Source organism: Carassius auratus, chromosome 20, assembly GCF_003368295.1.
Source record: "Carassius auratus strain Wakin chromosome 20, ASM336829v1, whole genome shotgun sequence".
NCBI lineage: Eukaryota > Metazoa > Chordata > Actinopteri > Cypriniformes > Cyprinidae > Carassius > Carassius auratus.
The window spans coordinates 6251836-6272790 of record NC_039262.1 but is presented as its reverse complement, the minus strand read 5'-3'; the positions used below and the strand labels follow the sequence as shown (position 1 = coordinate 6272790).

General features: G+C 35.5%; 1 long non-coding RNA gene across 1 annotated transcript; it reads left to right on the top strand.

Moving 5' to 3' along the window:
* Window positions 1–320: 320 nt before the first annotated feature.
* LOC113120696 (uncharacterized) lies at window positions 321–15476 on the top strand. The gene is made up of 4 exons (XR_003294650.1): window positions 321–970; window positions 13322–13635; window positions 14027–14228; window positions 14668–15476. It is a non-coding gene; the product is annotated as an uncharacterized LOC113120696 (long non-coding RNA).
* The last annotated feature ends 5479 nt before the right edge of the window (window positions 15477–20955 follow it).

Below are 20955 nucleotides of genomic sequence, written 5' to 3'. Positions count from 1 at the left end.
GCGTTATATATATATAACGTGATAGAATATGTAACAATATAAGTCTTTACTATCACTTTTTATCAATTTAGCATCTTACTGTGTTAATAATACTAATTTATTTCAATAAATAAAAAATAAAGAAAAAATAAATACTGACCCAAACTTTTTAATGGTAATATATACCGTTACGAAAAGATTCTACTTAAAATAAATGCTGTTCATTTATTCGAATAAATATTAGAATGCCTTTTGAAGGATCACGTAACACTTACTGTGCGACTGCCTGGAGTAATGATGCTTAAAAACTCACATTTCCTTTTCCAAAACTTTTTAATTTTAGGTTGAATTATTCTCATGAACAACCTCAAAATGTATTTATTTTCAGTGTGAACAATTGAGACATACAGAAAATGTAATTTCATCACTGCAAAGTCTGAATCATGGCACGTGATGAGACATTCTGCTCTACATCCAGGCCTGTGTTTGATAGCCCACCCATCCGACGGCTGCCAGCTCTGTAAACATTTACTCATGCTATTAACACAGACCACTGAATTCAGCACTGTCTGACCACATATTACATAGCAGCTATAGTTAGAATATAATGTCTGACTTGTACCACTGCTGGGAAGCATTGTAACATACACAACCCGTTCATGACTCATTGTAAACAACACGGAAACAAATATACAACAGGGACGGGACATATTAAGGCTCTTTGATACATGAACCGGGCTCCATGTCAAATAAAACCTCCGTTTACAGATCCAAGAACTGAGAACACACTGGCTGCTGTCCCATTCCCATGTGTTGAGCACAAAATAAGCTGTGAGATATGTTTAGGATGTGGATTATAATGCTGTGATAATTACAGGAATCTGCAGGCGGATGACGGCACATCTCAGTCACTTCATAGTTTGCTTCTATGTCTAAATTAAGATCTGATGAGTCAGAGAGACTGTTAGAGGAGACCTGTTAACATCGAAAGGTATTTGGACACTTATTCATGCATAAAAATGTATGCATGTTGTTTCATTACAAAGTATTATATGTAAGATTTTTACAAAGAATTAATACTTTTTATGAGATGATGCATAAAATTTTTCAAAAGTGACCGCAAAGCTTTTTATATTATTACACAAAATTGTTCTTTTAAACTTTCTTATTCATCAAAATAAAAAAAATAAAAAAATGTTTTATGGTTCCACAAAAATATTAAGCAGCACCAGTTTTCAATATTGATAATAATAGGAGATGTTTCTTGAGCACCCAATCATCATAATAGAATGTTTTCTGAAGGAACATGTGGCACTGAAGCTTAGTGATTATGATAAAATACTTAAAATAACATTTTAAAAAATGTAATGGAATAACATTTATTTTAGAGTGTGATCTAAGTTGCTGCTGTAGTGTTACTTTTTTGAGTGATGAAATCACTGCTTTTTACTATAAAAGGCCCTGTGTGTTTTGTAGAGTTAATGCTGTTGTTTCAAGACAGAGAACATCAAACTTCTGAGATAAAGATGGCACGAAAAGTTTACTCTAGAGATATGAGAATTTTTTTGCTGTGACCAAATCTATGTTGTTTAAAAAGGGTGACACAAATACAGAAGTCATCAGTTTCATGGGTGTGATAATATCTCATATTCTCTCTTCGAAGTAAGCCTTCAGCTCTGGATTGTCTTAAAAGGGAAGGTAACAACAACAGGACTACATCATTATTTAATCAATTCTGTATTTGGAGATTAACCTTTTTTTTTTTAAAGTACATGTGATCAGATGCAATCTCTTGTCATGGGAATGAAACAATAAATTCACTAAGTTGCGATACCTAAACTAGCCAGCTAGGTTTTTACATATTTCAAGAAAATGAGTTTCATTGCAAAACATCTAGCTGGTGTTCTGGGTGTTTGCCAGGCTATTTCTATGGTTTCTAGGGTGCTATGAGTAAATGTAAGTGTGTTACTAAGTGGTTCCTCTTGTAATCTGAGTGCTTTCTAAGGTGTAAATGTCTAACCCTAAGTGAGCATAATAGTAATAGTGATTTGTGTAACAAGCACCACTAATTAGCAAAAAGCCTCCCTTCTGCTTGCACGATACTGTCAAATGCATTTAATGAGAAAGGAAATGAAACAATAAGCACATGTTACTCATTACAGGTCTGTTGTGTTGGAGGACTTCTCATTTGTGAGTTCTCAGAAATTTGTTAATTTGTGAGAAATGCATTAACAGACTCAATGGGTGGTGAGGGGAATCCTCTCCAGACTCTTTCTGTCCCACCCACCTCCTCTTCTACGTTTAAACACAGAAGCGCATGTCTGTTCCTTAACTAGTTTCTTTTTTTCTCCATGTCGCGTCAGTCTTGTGCTGGTTTAGAGGCTGTCCTGAACTTCACCTGTGTCTTACATGCTTCACAATCAGTCTAAAATGTGATGTCTCCTCTAGTCCTGGCCTGATTTGGTTGCTTTGTACTAATGGCGAGGAAGAAACACAAGATGTGAAATTAATAGTGAGGGGTTTTATGAAGTACATGACATCTAATAACTGTTTCATCAGCAATGCCAGTTGCACTGTCATGAGAAACAAAGCAATTAGGTCTCACCAACTACATAATGTGTGAGACCATTATTCTTGTCATGATTTTTCTCAATTTAATGTTTTAGTTTAGTGCGGTTTATTATTTTAAAAAAAATATGCAGTTAAATTAAGGAATTATCATTCTGTATCATGTATTAATTCAATTTTTATTTATTAAAAAAAAAAAAGGGATATGTGTTTGAACAAAAAAGATTCTTATATTCATCAATGCAGATTTTTTTATGAGTGTAAATCGAGTATTATTGCAAAATATTTGTACAATTTAAATGAACTGTTTTCTATGGAAGTTTGTTTCCACAACTGAATAAAAAAAAAGAAATAAAAAAAGGTAATTGTGACACCTTTATTTTCTCACAGTTCTGACTTTTTTTTTTTTTACTTGCAATTGCAAATTGCAAGAATAGTGAGATATAAATTTGTAATTGCGAATTATAAAGTTCTGAGACATGAAGTCAGAATTGCGAGATATAAGCTTGGAGTTCTGAGTTTTTTTCTTATAATTGCATGATACAAATTCACAGTTAGGAGTTATAAAGTCAGTATTGCATGCTATAAACTCAGAATTGTGAGAAACACTTTTAAATTGTGAGAGAAAAGTGTTTGTGAGATCAATATATTTTTTTGCGATTCTGATTTTATTGTGCATTTTTATTTCACAATTCAAGAAAAAAAAGTCTCAATGGTGAGATAAAAACCACTTTTTCATTCATAGAAACGGACTTAGGTAGTTTTCTGTTCTTATGTATTTTAAAATGCTATTTATTTCTGCGAAGCAACGCTGAATTTTCATCAACCATTACTCCAGACTCCAGACACATAAATGCTTCTTATATGCTGATTCATTGCTAAAGAAACATTTTGGAATTTCTGGTGTGTATATAAATAAAAAAAAAAAAAAATCTGGAATTCTGCACACAAAATGTTTTATCTACAAATTTGGTAAATCCTTCGTTTTGGGATAAAGGATTTTACTGCAAATTCAAACCAGTCAGTCACTCGGCAACTCTGAGTCAGTCAAAGCTTCCTGTACCAGAAGGCGAGCTTAAGAGCCAGTCGCTTGTTTTTGATGTGGTAACGCAGAATGTTTCAAATTGCCGTAAATCAGATCATTGCAAGAAACATCTTTTACCACTGCATTCGTGCATTTCCAGGAGAGGGATTAAGGGTAAGTGATTTTTGTCCTAATCAGATTCAGGCAGGATTTGAGAGGCTTTAGCAGCTCTCCAAAGAGTAATTCTCTCCGTGACGTGAGCAGACGTTAAGGCATGTTTTGCAAATTCGTATTCTGACAAATTATGTTTAAATCTCAGTGATACTAAATATTTTGCGGCTGACTGTGTGTGTCTTTGGCAAGGTGCTTCAGACTGGTTTACATTGAGCACGTGTGTTTGTTTATTTCTGGGAAGAGGGTCAGAGCGGGCAATCATGAGGATCTCAGATCTGCAGCATCGCCCTAGCCGACACTATGTCGAGAAACATTATGCTTGGAGCTCGCAGTAACAAATCCTCCACACGACAAAACTCCCAGAAGGCCCTATGATGAGTCATAGCCGGAAAAAAAAGCATGATATTTATTTAAAGCTGCACTCAGACTTCCTCGTCCCACTTGATTTAGACCTCATACTGACACCTACTGGTGTGGAAGCATGAAATTGTTTACTAACTTCTGCTGTGACGGTCGTCTGCTTGCACTCTGCTTTCTGAGCTGCGTCGCAACTTTTTCCGGCGTTCCAGTGGGAAAACTGTTTGTTTGGATATTTAATTTTTCCACTGGATTGTCTGGTCGCGCACATGCCAATCCATCATTCCAGACTATGCTGTTGACTCAGGCTCCATTGTTATGTTGTGTCTGTGCTTTGTATATTGTATATGCTGTTATATTGTTTGATTTGCTTGTTCTGTTTAGATGTACTTAGATGTTTATGCTTTCTAAAGCGTCTTGAGCTATGAAAGCGCTATATAAAGCAAACATGTTTTTGCTATAACAAGCAGGTCATGTGATCTCAGCATGGTGGCGGGCATCACTTCAAGGTACTATTCATTAAAAAAAGTGCACCTGTATCCTTTAAAGGAATAATTGTCAATTTTTCAAAAATGAAAAGTTTGTCATCATTTACTCACCCTCACGTTGTTCCAAAACTGAAACAGTTTCCATTCACATTGACTTTTCATTTGTATTTTTATGCCTATGAAAGTCTACTGCAACGAAACCATTTGGTTATCAACATTCTTAGCATTCTTAGTGAGAGAATGATGACAGTGTTTTCATTTTTTTGGACGACTGTCTCTTTAATATTTGCTTATTCTAGTTTACAAGCACAGAGAGAGTGATGTGCTTATTTAATCAGAGTTGTACATCTCAAAGCACTTTGTAAGGACATTTAAAGAGCTAATATAAAATGTGAAAACACTGACTGTTCAGCTTTAGAAGGCAGACTGAAGGTCTCGCAGTGATTAACAGCTGTGTTTAGAAATCACAAAGCAAACACTTCACTTCATGTGCCTCATAACCGAAGATGAATTCTCTTCAAAGTATCTACAGCATGGCGATGTTTTGTAATTATTCATGTTTATCCTAGGGCGACATTCAGCCATTTGTTTTAATACAGCTGCTTCAAATGCAAACAGGAACACTGATTTAATATGTTAAGCACTAACATAACTTGCACCCAAAGCAAACCCACTTCTCTTATTCATTCTATAAAATGACGGCCATATTACCATGATGGTAGCTTAGAAATGTATGAACTATTTTTGTCATTTTTACTATGCTATACTATACTATACTATACTATACTATACTATACTACTTCTACTTCTACTCCTACTCCTACTCCTACTCCTACTCCTAAAATATAAGGCAAGATATTGAGGACTGTAATACTCCAAAATTATGAAAAAGTGCCATAAAAATGGTTATTTAGAATCATTTTAGCTCAAAGTGACAAATATACTATTCATTAAAATCATGAAAGAGTTCATGCGAGATGTAGAGAGTGTTTTCAAAGGATTTAATTTAGTTAAATGTGTGTTGCAGAGAGGAAAACATGTCTTCAAATGATCTCATTGTGTTCATAAAGAACCACATAAAGGTTTGGAATGACATGAGGGTGAGTAAATGATGATGTCTTTTTAATTTTGGGTGAAATATCCCTTTAAAACTGAGAAAATCTTCCTTTTAACAACGTTTTAGCTCTGTTTTAGGCCTTAATAAAGTAGATGCATGCGAGATCTCACTTGAGCTTTGCAGATGTTTTGTGGATACAGTGTAAGGTGTTAACACAGAGCCAGCTCACAGGTGTTTGGCCAAGACCTCGGTGTTTAAAAACTCCTCAAAAATGGAACGGAAAGTCTAAAATATCAGGCACTGTTTTCATTTTGTAAACCTGTAAAAGCAGGATAAAGACCTAACCCACCGAGCTCAGTCCAGTATTTCTCCCTGAACAAACAGAGGTCGCTGCCACGTGGCAGGCAAATCTGTCTTTAGTAAGTTAGGATAAAAGAAAGCTACATAAACATTGTGAATGTAAGGCACATATCAGGTATAGTGGGGCCCAAAAGCATGAGGGAACATGTTTGTATTCTAATTTAGTGATAAAAAAATCGAAATTCATATTTGTCATATGTATTTCAGTGAGTAAAATTCAGCTTTGCATCAAAGAAGTACATTAGATTTTAAACTATGTTTATCTATCTATCTATCTATCTATCTATCTATCTATCTATCTATCTATCTATCTATCTATCTATCTATCTATCTATCTATCTATCTATCATCTATCTATCTATCTATCTATATATATATATATATGTGTGTGTGTGTGTGTATATATATATATATATATATATATATCTACATATGTGTGTGTGTGTGTGTATATATATATATATATATATATATATATATATATATATATAATTATTTTATAATTATTTATAATTATTATTATTATTTAAATCATCATAATTTTTCACAATATTACTATTTTTTGTTGTTATTGTTTTGTACATGTATTTTGGTCAAATAAATGCCTTCATGAGCATAAGAGACTTAAAAAAGTAAAATAAAAAATCATACTGATCCCAATCTTTTTAATGGCTATATATACAGTATATATGTATAGAATGGCTTTGGAAAATCAAATCATGTAATTCAGCTACACACAAGGAAAATGGCTTAATTAAGTGTATTGTATGGGGTTCACATTTAATTAGGTTATTATCATGGTCATTTCCAGTCAATCAACAGCTATTTAAAATGTGCAAGTGTTGCTCTCTCTCTTATGCCGCCTGGCTTTTAAAGTTAAGTCCTTTGAATGGGCTATAGCCTATATTGACCCACATACTGTACATGGATGTCATGTGAGTGTAAATAAGGCCTAACTGCAGGGCCAAGCTCAGTATATTATCTCACATTTCCCCAGCTCTAGATCATTAAAGCATCCTTAAGCCAGATGCTAGAAAGGACTTCACTAGGGCTGGCCCCTGGGCTCTCTCCAGCAACCTGACAGCCCTACTCCACTCTCTCTAATACGTGCTAATTGCATTCCCTCTTACTCACTAGATGAGAAGAATGCACATGTTATTTCTGCACCAGGGCCCATCAGCAGATTCCAGCTTTGAAAATAAAAACATGGCTGGTTGAGTCAAAAAGGTTCAGATAAGCTGCACTATAAAGCAATATCTTGTTGACTTTCTGTATTACTCTTTTTTTTTTTCTGTTAAACATAGATGAAGATATTTTGAAGTCCCCACTGACTTCCAGAGTATGGTTTCAAAAAATACTGTTGAATTCGATGAGCAACTGGTTACTCCTATTCTTCAGAATATCTCATTTCGTGTTCAGTAGAAGAAATGAGTAAAGGATGCCAATTTTCATTTTCTGGTGAACTATCCATTTAAGGTTTCATTAGAGAAATACTGAGCTGTATTATGACATTATCATGTATCATAGCATGGTTCAACTGTTTTAAAAGCATCAGAGTGGGACATAATCACCCCAAATAAATAAATAAATAAATACATTTTATCTGAAAACCAGACACACACACACACACACACACACACACAAATAAATATGACTTCAGGAGTCTTCTATGTTCCTTTTTTATAAATTTTTCATTATAAAAAATATTTGATTAAATCTTGTTTTCCATGTATTAAAGGTGTATTTATTAACAAAAGATAGTTTTAATATATGTATTACCAAATTGGACTGCTTGAGAAGTGTGCAAATAATAGATATCAAATTGTGATTTATGTATTCTTACTACTATCACTTTTTAAATGGATGGTTCTATTATTTGTTTCTAAATAATAGAATTGGAATTGACTTTCAGTGCATAATGACTTCAATTCAAGTTTGTTGAACCAGGGCAATTGAGCTTCACAGCAGAGGGATTTTCCAGTTATTTAACACATCTGGCTTACCTGGACTCTTTACTTTTTTTCAGAGGCTGGATTTACAGTAAAAGGTTTAAAGATCAAATTTAGATCAAGGGGTAATTACCCAAAATCGTGTCTTTGTTGAAGGTAGGCTTATCTGGCGAAGGAAAGTATAATCACAAGCTTTTGTGATGTTAAGGCTTACCAACCTTACCATGTTATCATGGCTCTACAGAGAAATAACAGTTGACAAAGGGGAAACATTTATTTTTAAGGCTTTTGCTATTAGACTGAATCCCACCGGAGAACCAGGGATTTTACTTTAGGATGTTGAAAGTGAGGATAGTCAGTCACATGATCTTCACTAGCTCCATATTCACTCTACGGATCAGAGATCAGAGATCAGAGATCAATCAGAGATGACTGATGTTAGTCTTGGTACTGTATTTCGATGACTTATGGCTGATGCAAAGTTTGGTTGATGACTTTTCTTGGAGATTCAAGCTACAGTAGTAGTGTTCAGTGATTTATGTGGGGCAATTCTTTACATATTCTCCACTGTCACTTTAGAGTGCATTTTTAATATGCAAGTAAACAACTTAATCATATTAAGACCAGTGTGAAAGTAACAACTAAAGTTGCCACACTCTTCACATACTCAACTGCAGCTCCCAGTTGTATTATTTACAATTTTGTTGTTAGCTAGCATGATATTTAATTAATTTACACACCCACTGTCATAATCATAAATCAGTGAAAACTGTTGATGTTTCTATTTGACTAAACACAATCAGAACTGCTTGGGGGGATATTTTAGGGTGTTTGCTTTTTCAATTTCTATTACTTCCCCACTAATGTGTGTGTATATATATATATATATATATATATATATATATATATATATATATATATAAAGAAGTCTGATGTTTAACAAGGCTGTATTTATTTGATCAAACATAAAGTTAAAAACAGCAAAATTGTGAAATATTATTACAATTTAAAATAACTGCTTTTGACAGTAAATTTCTTAATATTTAATTTATTCCTGTAATGACAAAGCTGAATTTTCAGCTTCATACTCCATTCTTCAGTGTCACACAATACTTTAGAAATCAGTCTAATATGCTGATTTGGGGCTGAAGCCACATTTCTTATAATTATCAGTGGTGAAAAAAGTATTGCTTAATATTTATGTGAAAACCCTGATATATATATATATATATATATATACATACATATTTATATATAAATTTCTCAGGATTATTTGATGAACCTGAAGTTCAAATAAACAGTGTTTATTAGAATTTTTGTGTAACAATGTAAGAGCCAAGCCAGTATAAATTTGCAATTGGCCTGGCAATCTGATAAGTGCTATGTTGTGTTAGCATTAAAGATATGACACACCTCACTTAATTCCTAAATTTCTAAAGCTTATTTTAATGAAATTAGTGGCCAAATATATATATATAAAAAAATAATGAAGGGTGGTCCCCCACCAGTGATGCCTTTGTTTCCTAACAACCAAAGTCAACATTCTCTCAATCTGGCCATTTTAACATAATTACTGTACTTTGGTTTCTTAATTAAGTTTCTTGTATCTAATTATTTCTTATTTTGTCTACCATGGTTTGGCCTTCATCTTCTGCTGATTTGTCAACAGGATGTGGGAGGGTTTGTCAAGTAAAAAAATAAACTGATTTGCCAACTTTGTCTTTCATAAATGTCCAGATGAGCACAAAGCATCGTCGTAAACTCAGAGAATAAACGGATTTGTAGTAATAAATGTCAAATACAGCCACTTGACATTTAGACTGACTCCCACAGTAAAACAGTCTTGCGTCTTTGACCAGCATGGTGCCGTATTTTGTACTTAGTGGTCCAGTGCACAAACTTTCCTCAATAGCAATTTGTCCAAATGAAACGCAAGTTTCATATTTTATTTTAGGCGAGTCTTGCTAAATTACAGAGTGGTCACTGGTGCCGAAACAAAAATGCTGCTTTTTGTGTGGTAGCTGCTTTTCTCAAACCTCTGTTGAAGTGCATTGCAGTTTATCTAATCTCAGATCTCTGCGCGCTTTCTCCAATCATCTAAGTGAGTGATTTGTACATACGCCAGTTCATTCAACTTCCCATGAAAATGTTTACTGAGCCATTGCTAATCTTTGTTAGGTGAGTGAGCTTTATTTAAAACTTGGAAAAAGCAGTCCTGAAACATCTGAAGGAATGCATTTGTGGATGTATTGTCCATGTATGATTTATATTTTGTATGATAATCTTCTGCACTCATAGTTTTCCCATTGTCAAGTGAGAAAGTGCCGCAGTTTTCATACATTGTGAGTGCAATAATCATCCATTATGTTTCTCAAAAGTGAAATCAAAACAAAACCATTGTCTGAACGCTTGCTTAAACATCCCTGAATGCTGAGTGCGTTGTTTTCATAGCATGGATTTGTAGGAATCACAGAGCTGGAGCTCTTCTTAGGAGAGAGGATTAGAGGAAGAATGCGATGGCATTCCAGAGGTGTTGCTGTAGAAACCGAGGAGTTGGCCAGTGTAACGGGTCAGTAGTTTCTGGACAGGTGATGTGCTCACACAGCAGCGAGGCCCATAGAGACTCTGAATCCCAAAGTACACCTAGCTCTAACAATGGCCCACAAAGTCACGCATTTACCACAAGATACCCCACCCAGGGTGAAGGGCGCAGCATCATTGGGAAATTCAATAATGCAAGGCAGCGTTTGATTTGACGGTTGACGGTTATACCTCCTGTTGTTCTCTGTTTCTTCAACTATGAGTGCTTTTATGTCCTGGGGTTGATTTTTATTAAAAATGTTCTTTGTCATATGATCTTGGAAACATTTTTTTTTCTTTTTTCTTTTTAGATGCCTTTTATGTTTTGATTTTCTTTCTTTCTTTCTTTCTTTCTTTCTTTCTTTCTTTCTTTCTTTCTTTCTTTCTTTCTTTCTTTCTTTCTTTCTTGTTCTTATTATTTTAACTTTTTCATATTTTATCAGTCACAAATCAGACTTTTTGTCAAAGTATGAATTTTTATATTTTCATAAAATTGAAATGATTGAATTTCTTTGTACTCTGATAATCTACACTCAAATATTTATATTGTAATTTTTTTCTGTTGTGTCAGTATGAGACATTGCATAAAGAAAGCAGAAAAATCGAGGTAACTTTGACATAAGGAAAGAATATTTTTGTTGTGCATTATTTCAAATAATTCAGTCATTTTGTCAAATTATAAAAAGTGCGCAAATGTCATTAAATGTGTGAGAAATGATGCCTTTGCAGGTAGTTAAAATAAAAAGGTTATAGTATGTTGAAATGGTTTTAAAATGGTTTTAATTTCAGTTTAAGTTTTAATTGTAGTTAACTACAATAACCCTGATGATAACTATGAAATTAGACCAATGTTTCAAATGTAATTCCCACCACATATCAAATATAGTAAATAATCTGAGATGTACTGGAATGACATTTGCTAGTTTAGAACAATGATCAAAATAAATTAGTGATAAATGTGGTGGTTTATTGCCGTACAAATGAAATAAACTAATGAGAGAGTGTAAAACATTTCTGAAAGTCCACATTGCCAGTAGTGCCCACAGTTGAGGGAACACCCAGCCTCTTTTCACTGAACAACAGAAAATGTCAAAGAGAATAATCTGGGATGTGTTTGGGAGGGTGAGGGTGAAGGTGGGGGCAAAAGTTTGGAGTTGTGCACGGTCTATCTGTCCTAGGAATTAATATGGGATTGGTGATTCCCAGTATTGTGCACCCCTCCAGAGCTACAAGATTAAAATTGTCCTGCTCATTCAGCTACCGCTCAGGAGTCAAGAAGAGCGAGGAAAAAGAGTGATTACACTTTTATGGGAACTGGACTCTTCAACCTTTTGTTCTCACAAAGAAACTCTGCCTCCCAAGTCTGTACCTGGGGGCCCGGGAGACGGAGGGAGGTACCTGGAAAAAAAGACAGTGTATCTTGGCTAGCAAAACAATAATGGGAAGTCCAGTGTGGTTGTCCCTGTTAGGGGTCTTTTTCATATTGCCAAAGACAAGGGCAAATAACAGAGGAAGTAAATTGACTTTCGCATCCTTCCTAGTGACAGCTTCATATACATTCTAGATTGATTCCACTGCGAATATGATTCTTAACAGTGAGAGCAAAAGAAACAATGCTCATTTACTGGAATCTGCAGAAGGGCCGACAGCTCACAGGAAGCCACTGAGGATGTTTCGACAGCCTCTGCTAGACTCTGATTCACCATTCCCACGCGGTTCAGTTGTTTAGGTGGGAACGAAGAACGCATCAATTTGGGTTCCTGCTGTATGTACCTTGACATCAGCATTAATGGCCCTTGGCGTATTGCACACTAAATCAATATACTTGAAGATCAAAGGTTTACTGGAGGTGTAACACTCACGCTGTGTTTACAAAAAGTGGTTTTTGCAGAGACTCGTCGCTAATGTGACAGTGACGTCCGGACTGGAGCTCAGGGGAGCACGGGTGCGGTCAGGCCTGCTTATGTTTAGCTTCCTCCCGAGTTGTCTCGATTCATGTGTACTCATAAACATGTGCTGACAAATAGTCTTGGCTCTGGACACATTTATGGGCGGTTTGTAGCATTTTATTATAAACAGATTGAAGACGTTTGTGTCAGATCAAGCTGAAAGAACACGGAAGATCTAGAAGGAGACGCACATAAATAAGCTTTAACAGTTGTTTGATTCACTAAGCAGTGGACCCAAATGTATTTGGCAATTCAAGTCACACTTAAATCATATTTACACGAACAAATTATTCTTTTTTTTTTTCATGATTTAATATTTTATGTAATGCAATCAAACACAAATCAAATCAAATCAAATTTAAATGTTCTACTCATGCTCATGAAAACTGCAATTATTTTACCAAAAATACAGTAAAAACAATAATATTGTAAAATACTATATGAATTTTAAATAGCAAATTTTCTATAATATACTTGAAATGTCTTTTATTCCTGTAATGGCAAAGTTGTATCCTCTGTTATCATTGCTCCAGTCTTCAGTGTCACATGATCCGTCAGAAATCATTCTAATATGCTGATTTGCTGCTCAAGAATTATTTATTATTATCAATGATGAAAACCGTTGTGCTGCATAACATTTCTGTGGAAACCACACATTTAAAAAAAATATTTATTTATGAATATAAAGTTAAAAAGAACATGCATCGAAGATTTAATTTCTTTTTTTCTTTAAATCTAACTAGGTAGTGTATGTTTGAAAATATGAAATATGAAATGTTAAATGGCTGCTGTTGATGTTCTTTTGTACCTAACATCTGAAATGTGCTTTTTTTGAGTGTGTCCGCCAGGGTTGACTGCAGTGGCCTTCAGAGTGGGCACAGGGTTTTTTGATGGGATTTACAGTGAACTGCAGGTGCCGTGGCCCTGGGGGCTGTATGGTACTATTGTGAGAGGAACAATGGCGCAGAAAAGCTTGGGAACCGCTGCTTTGCTTTGTTCTCGTGTATTGTCTGTTCCCAGGATGTCCTTCAGGAAAATGACAAAAAAGGTCAAGCAACTGACACTCTACATTACCTTCCCAAGACGATGAAATGATTGGCAGGGGAAGACAAAGGAATATCTTGATTGTTTAATCTCAAGATTTATGAACGTAAGTTTTATTTCTGAGAGAGGTACACTGAAAAAATTTGGTTTTAAACCATTTACATGTTGAAATTGTTAGTAAACTTCAAGAAACAGCAAATAACATGTTGGAAAATATATAAACTAAAAAAAAAAAATAAATATTTATATATATTCATTGATCAAAACTAACAGTAAAATATGTTTTATAATATTTTTATATTTATGTTTTATAGTATTTTCAACATTGACAATAAAAAGTAATCAGCATATTAGAATGTATATGTTTGCGTTTCATTAGACCAATGCAGTGTCCCTTAGTGTGACACTTAGGAAACCCTCAGTGTCCTTGCTTTTGGAAGTACTGAGCATTGTTAGAAGACCTTTATTTATACCGTTCTTCCATTTCTTTCTCCAAGGGAAATGATGCTTTTCACTCGTCAAAGCTATTTATGACTGTGACCGTTGCATGTTGAGGAAGGCAATTACAACAGGATGTGACCCGTGTCCACGTTTACAGTTCTCAAAGCAGGGCAGAGAGAAGCTCAAATGAATCAAAACAGTCCTCCCCAGTAACAAGTGCCTGAAACCAAAGCGCAGAGACTGGGACTGGGGTCAGAGGTCAGATGTTACAGTAAACAAATTTGAGAAGCTCATTATGAAAGAAAATGATGAAACATCAACTTCTGGGAGCAGCTGACGGCACACATTTCTCAGCATTTTAGCACGGGATGTGTTACTGGCTGTTTTTTTGACCAATTTAATAATTAAATGAATAAATTCATTCGGTTTTTTTTCTTAATTAGTGTGTTTGTCCAAATATCTAAACCAGATATCTATAACAGAAGATACATTTTTGAAGCTTAAATTAAATTAAAAGCTTGTTTTAGAAAATACATATTTAAAATATTTGTTTGATATGAATATGAAATGGAATCACTGTCTGTTTTGTTTGATCCCCCTACAACAATTTAAAAACAATCATCCAGAATGCTATGTGTGTATGTTATATAACGAAAGCTTGTGTAAAAGTTTTTATTATTATTTTTTTGTTATACAGCGCTATGACCTTTAGCTTATTTGCACATTGCTGTAGACCAAAAGATGGCAGTCCCTTATTCAAGCACAAGTCATAAAACTGAAGGGCAAAACAAACATGAAAAGTTGTGGGCGACTGACCTTGCCAAACATTTAGGGAGAGACAGCTGGAACACTACTTGATGTCGTTTCAACAAAACCCCTTTAATTAGAAAATAGCAGCCTAAGAAACTGGATGGGGACATGGAACGTGAGCTTCGTTTTGTTTGAGGTCTTACGGGTTTGAGACAACATGAGGGTAAGTTATTAATTACATACATTTTGATATCTGGGTGAACTAACCCTTTAAACATTTCCTCATCGTGCATTTATTTTTGTATATTAAGTAGCACTAGGTTTCCATTCATAATTGTAAGGAAGGCTAACACGACAAAAGCATAATACCTTAGTGGAAATTGATGCATCGGCGCCAAAGGCTGATGGGAATGCTGGGATACGCACCTTCGTCTGAGCTCTTGTTTGTGTCTGGCTATCATCAGTATCATTACAGTGCAGATCTGGGTGTGGTTGGCAGGAAGAGACTCGGCCCAGTGTACCCAAAACAAAGACTGGAGCAGCGAACCCTCAGCTTCAGCAACTTCAAAGCTGAAATCTGTGCGGTTGATGGGTTATTCCAAAACATTTTCTTCTGCATGCTTAAAAATAAAGCTTCTTAATGAGAGGTTTAACAGTCGTGCTGTAGAAGAGCCATTTCTTCTTGGTGTGAAGAACACGTCAGAACCTTTCCATGGATGTTAAAAGGTCTTCATGGAGCTACCCATGAAGACGACAATGTAACATCAGAACGACATTGCATTTTGGTTAAGAATGGACGTCAGTATTTGACGCCAATTTGATGTGGATTACATACACAAATTAAAAACAACAAATATCAGTGTCAGCTGATGTCGGTATTGGACATCAAATTAACATTGACAATAGACGTTGATTTGGCATTGGATTGTGGTCTTATGACGTTGTGTGCCTTCTTGCTATGAATGCCATAACCAGAACTATGGATAAAGGACCTTTATTTTCAAGAGTGTAATGAACTAGGAATAAAGATGCTTGCCTAAGTGAATTTAGAGCATAGACACAGTTGCACACAGTTGGCCATATTATAAGATCAAATTATGGTAAACCAGTATAAATGCTGAAAATAGACAAGGAAAGGAGTCTATTGCAGATGTGAGATAAATGCTCTTCCTCTGAACGGAACTCATGGGATTAAAAGAGACATATTTCTGGTTTGATGGCAGAGCCAAACCCTCAGAGACAAACAGCACACCAAAAAAAAATTCAACAGCCTGTTGCACTTCCTCTCAATCTTTGCAGTCAGAGGATGAAGGGAAATTATGTATTGAATTCATGCACGTTCTACTTTTCAACTTCATAAATCTAAAGTGTGTTCTTTCTGCCATCACACGTCTTTCATACCCTGTGTTTTCTCATCTTTGACCCTTCTTTTCTTGATTTTTCAGTTATTCATGTCACTTCAATGACGTATGAAGGCATTCAATTTAAACAAATGCTGTTATTTTGAAAATAACTTAGTATCAGTTATAAGTATCAGTATTATCAACAATAATATTAAGCAGCACATCGATTTTCAACATAATAGGAAATGTTTCTTGAGCACCTCTTTCCTAACCACTTTGTGATTGTTTTCAGTATGATACTACTAAAGAAAAAATATTTCCCTCTGCTTTCATTAAAATAACAGCGATAACACTGTATCAACATGATAACATTGACATATTGGATGTTGTTTCACACAAGGGAGGCATGAATCAGACCTCGTAACGTCCAGCTACATGACATAGTCGTCTACCTTGGAAACCTCCAAGGTGTATCTCAAAATCATTGGTCATGGCGTTCACTTTCATTTGCCTTCAAGAACATAGCTTAGACATGAGTTTGCCAAATGGTTACAGAGAGAAAATACCTTGAAAGTTAATATCAGTTCGTACTGATCTACTAAAATGACTTTTGGCAAACATGACTTTTGTGTGCTGTTGTGCTGTGAGTTGTGAAAACAGTGTGTCTCTGGTGGGGTCTGGCCATGATCTGACACACTGGGGAACAACACAAACCTCTGAACGTCAGAATTGCATTAGCTCTTAATGGGCCGAATTTAGCAAATTACGTATGGAACAAATGACAATAAACAACACAAGGTTCTTGGTGGTAATATTAGTGCAGTTAAGACGTCATGTTATTGTGCTATAAACAAATTGAAAAATAATTGAATTTAGATTTTATCAGTGAGGAAAACTTGTTCTCACCCTACTATCTCATTTCCAGCGTTGTTCTGACTTTCCATTGTGATTTACATGTGGCCAGGAAGGATTAAAATGAATAATTCTCCAGCAAAAGTCCTGTTTATTTTATTTGAGTGTATGCAGAATATGAAATATGAATGGGATCGGGGCTATTTTAACTCAGCACGTAACAGTGGTGTAAGCTCTTCAGTCACCAAGTTGTGTTCACCTCTTATTAAATCAGTACATTTCTGTGTAATTGGCAATTGGGACAAGCAAAATTTGATTAAAGTACATGACTGAAAATTAAATCATATAGCATTTCTTGGCTCCGTGGTTTACCTCTTCATACAATGGTACAGGAAGTATCCTGTACAAACATCACATAATAATCATTTGAATTGAATCATTTAATCATTTGGAGTTTAACACGGCGTGGTTTTCTTAATTGTTCAGTGAAATCAAGAGAAACTATCACAGATAGATAGATAGATAGATAGATAGATAGATAGATAGATAGATAGATAGATAGACAGACAGACTGATAGATAGACTGATAGATAGATGTAAAGAACAATAGAATGATAGACAGAATATTAGAGAAAACAATAGCTTGAACAAACAAACGATGGATGAATAGAGAGAACAATGGAATTATGAAACAGAATGAAAATGATGGATTGATGATGGATAGCAAACAATAGAGATAATGATGGACAATGGATGGATGCACAGATAGAGAAATGATGGATGAATGAATGGATGGATGGAAATAACAATAGAATGATAGATGGAACAATAGAAAACAATAGACTGAACAAAAGAATGAATGATGATTGCCTAGATGGATGGATGGATTGAAAGAACAATAGAATGATAGAGAGAACGATGGATGGATGGATAAATGGCTAGATGGATGGCTAGAATTATGATGGATGAATAGAATGATGGATGGATTGAACCATTGGTGGATAGATGGGTAGACAGATGTATAGAGTGATGGACGAATAGAATGATGGATATATGGATGGATGGATGAATAGATACACAGATAGAAAGAATTATAAATTGATAGAACAATAGAACAAAGGCTGCATGGATGGACAGAACAAAATAGAGAGAGAGAGAGAGAGAGAGAGAGATGTTAAGACAAGGACACACGTTCATTTATCATTTACAGAGTGTTGTTCTCGCTGATGAGGGTTTGAAAAGAACAAACTAATAACACATAATAACAAATAACATAAAACAACATCAAGATTATTTTTGCCAATTTTCACACGCATATACAAATTAAATTTTGCTCAGTTACAGTAAAATGGCAGAAGAGTTTTCCTAGCACATCAAATCTCAGAGTTTAATGAGTTTATTCCTCCCCCACTTTCTCTTTCTTTCTCTGTTTATGATTTCTGGTCAGTGCCGTGGAACTGTGTACATACAAACGGTTAATGTGTGGTGTCTCCCACACACGCACACATGCACACGCACGCACACACACACACACACACACACACACACACACACACACACACACACACACACACACACACCAAACATAGCAAAGTGTGTCTGTTTGCTGTGGTAAGGGAGTGCTGACGTGTGTGGCACCAGTGTGTGAAGGACAGTGGGCTGAGTGTAGCCGTTCCAGTCAAGTGCGTACGAATCTGGGAAGGTAATGATGTGTCTAATTGGTGTTGTGTGTGTGTGTGTGTGTGTGTGTGTGTGTGTGTGTGTGTGAGTGCAGTCCAGCACGTTTAATGTACATTGTCCCTAGTGCACTCCTCTACACAAGTAGTTCAACTTCCTGCTACTGCTCCTCTGTGGGAAGAAAAATAAAGCCCTTCTGCAGAAAAGGCCATGGGAGATCTCGGGGTTAAAGACAGACCTTCGGGTTTGTAGGAAAGGTTGTTTACACATGCACAAGCATCAAGGCCAAAAGAAAGCAAATGCTAAACATTTGAAACTGTTCTTTGCCAATTCAATCCCCCAGTTCAAGTATTTGTTCCTCTTTTGGTGTTTTTTACAAGCTTTCAGAAGAGCAATTAAAATATTTGTTTAACCACTCACAATATAATTTAAAGATACCAACTTTCTTGTAGTGGTATTTTTGCACAGCAGAGTTTGAGGTTACAACTAATTGTTTGTCTTGAATTAATTTTGCTCAAAGACAATAAAGCCTGTTCTTAGGCCTTTTTTGTTTCTTTGTTTGTTTGACATTTTCACGACATTCAAGTATTTTTGCATTATGGTACTAATTGATGTTCTGCCCTTAATTTATATTTTATTTTAATATATTTTAGAAGATGAATGAATGAATGAATGAATGAATAAAAATGTATTGTATTGTTTGGTTACACTTTAAAATAAGGTTGCATTTGTTAACATGAACTAACATTAAGCAATGTATGTTTGACAGCATTTATTCATCTCTGTTAGTTAATAAAGATACAATTCTTCTTTAATTATTCATAATAAATCACAAAACATTATGTTAACAAATACATAATGAAATTAACATCTCTTGAAACTAAAATCATTAACAATATAAACATTTTTATTGTAATACTTTAATTAACATTATTAAACGAGAGTCTGGATTTAGAATAATGGGGATTACAATAAATAAGTAAATAAATAATTGTTAAATTAATGTAATGAAAATTTGGCTGGATAATTGCACTGAAAATACAAACTCGATTCCAAAAAAGTTGGGACACTGTACAAATTGTGCGTGAAAAAGGAATTGAATAATATACTAATCTCATAAACTTTTTATTCACAATATGTTTATCTGTGTTTGTGAATGCAGGGCATTTGTTGGAGAATGTTATCCCAGGACCTGTGAGGAATGGGGTGCTCTAGTTGTGTCTTTCTGTCCCCCATGAATTTAGGTGACATCTCTAGGGAAAGGCCATTTCAGTGCACAACCGTTTTGCAGATTTCTGCAGCACAAGCAAATGGAAACCACACTGAACAGACACCGAAATAGAACTCAAATGTACAGGCGAAAGAAGCACTGTCATTTGAAATCCCTGACAAAGCACGCCTTTAAACCTCTTCCCTGAAGCAGTCCAGTAACATTTACACAGACATCCCAAAGTCATTCCTGGTGAAAAAATATGGAGGCTTATTTTGGCCACCAGACCTTCTTGTCAAACAGTGAGCATGTGCACATCCTCTCTTATGAGGAGTGCTGGCGTAACAACACGTTGTCACTTCACGTTCCAGCGAATGTCAGGCATTGACATTGGCTTAGTTTCCTTCCCATTACTCAGAGAAACCTGATCCCAGGTCAGGTGCTGAAGGGAAGACGTCAACCAGAGAATTTGACATGCTCAGGAGATCTTGGCAGGACAAAAGTGTGTTTTCGAGATGCTAAAGCATCAACACTGTCACCCTTCTACTTTGCAACTTTTATATGGGACGTGAAATTGGGCCACGTATGTGTAGACAAGCTGTAAAGTGAGATCCAAAAGTCTTTTCCCTAGTGTTGCTGTAGCTTTATTAACATTCCAGTTACATTCTGGGAAAGTGCAGTTATTAAATGCTACCCATTAATCGTGGAGGCAGGAGCCGAGGACTTTGCTAGTCTCGGCTGTTGCCTGGAGACGGCGTCTCCCGAGCAGCGGAAGCGGATATCATGCATGCTGGGGTTCGGTGTCAGACATGAGAGGGAGAACCAACACTAATTCTCTTCCTGTTGATTCCACTTAGGATTCCCAAACTGCCTCTTCCCACGTTGACACAAATACTTGGGCCCATGTGACATCCTGTGTGGAAGAGGTGAACAATAACGGACTCCTACGTCAAGACATGGGAACTGCTCCGTGAGAGACGTACCATCACACCTCAAACACATCAAGCCAGTTCCGCACTCGGCTCTTCAGTGTTTACTGTCTCGTCACCAAGGTTCATTTCCCGCAATTTTTTTTCTCTGTGAATACTTCAGTGCAGTATTTAAAAAAATTAAAATAAGATAGAAAAGTGTATTTATTGTTTTACTTTGTAGT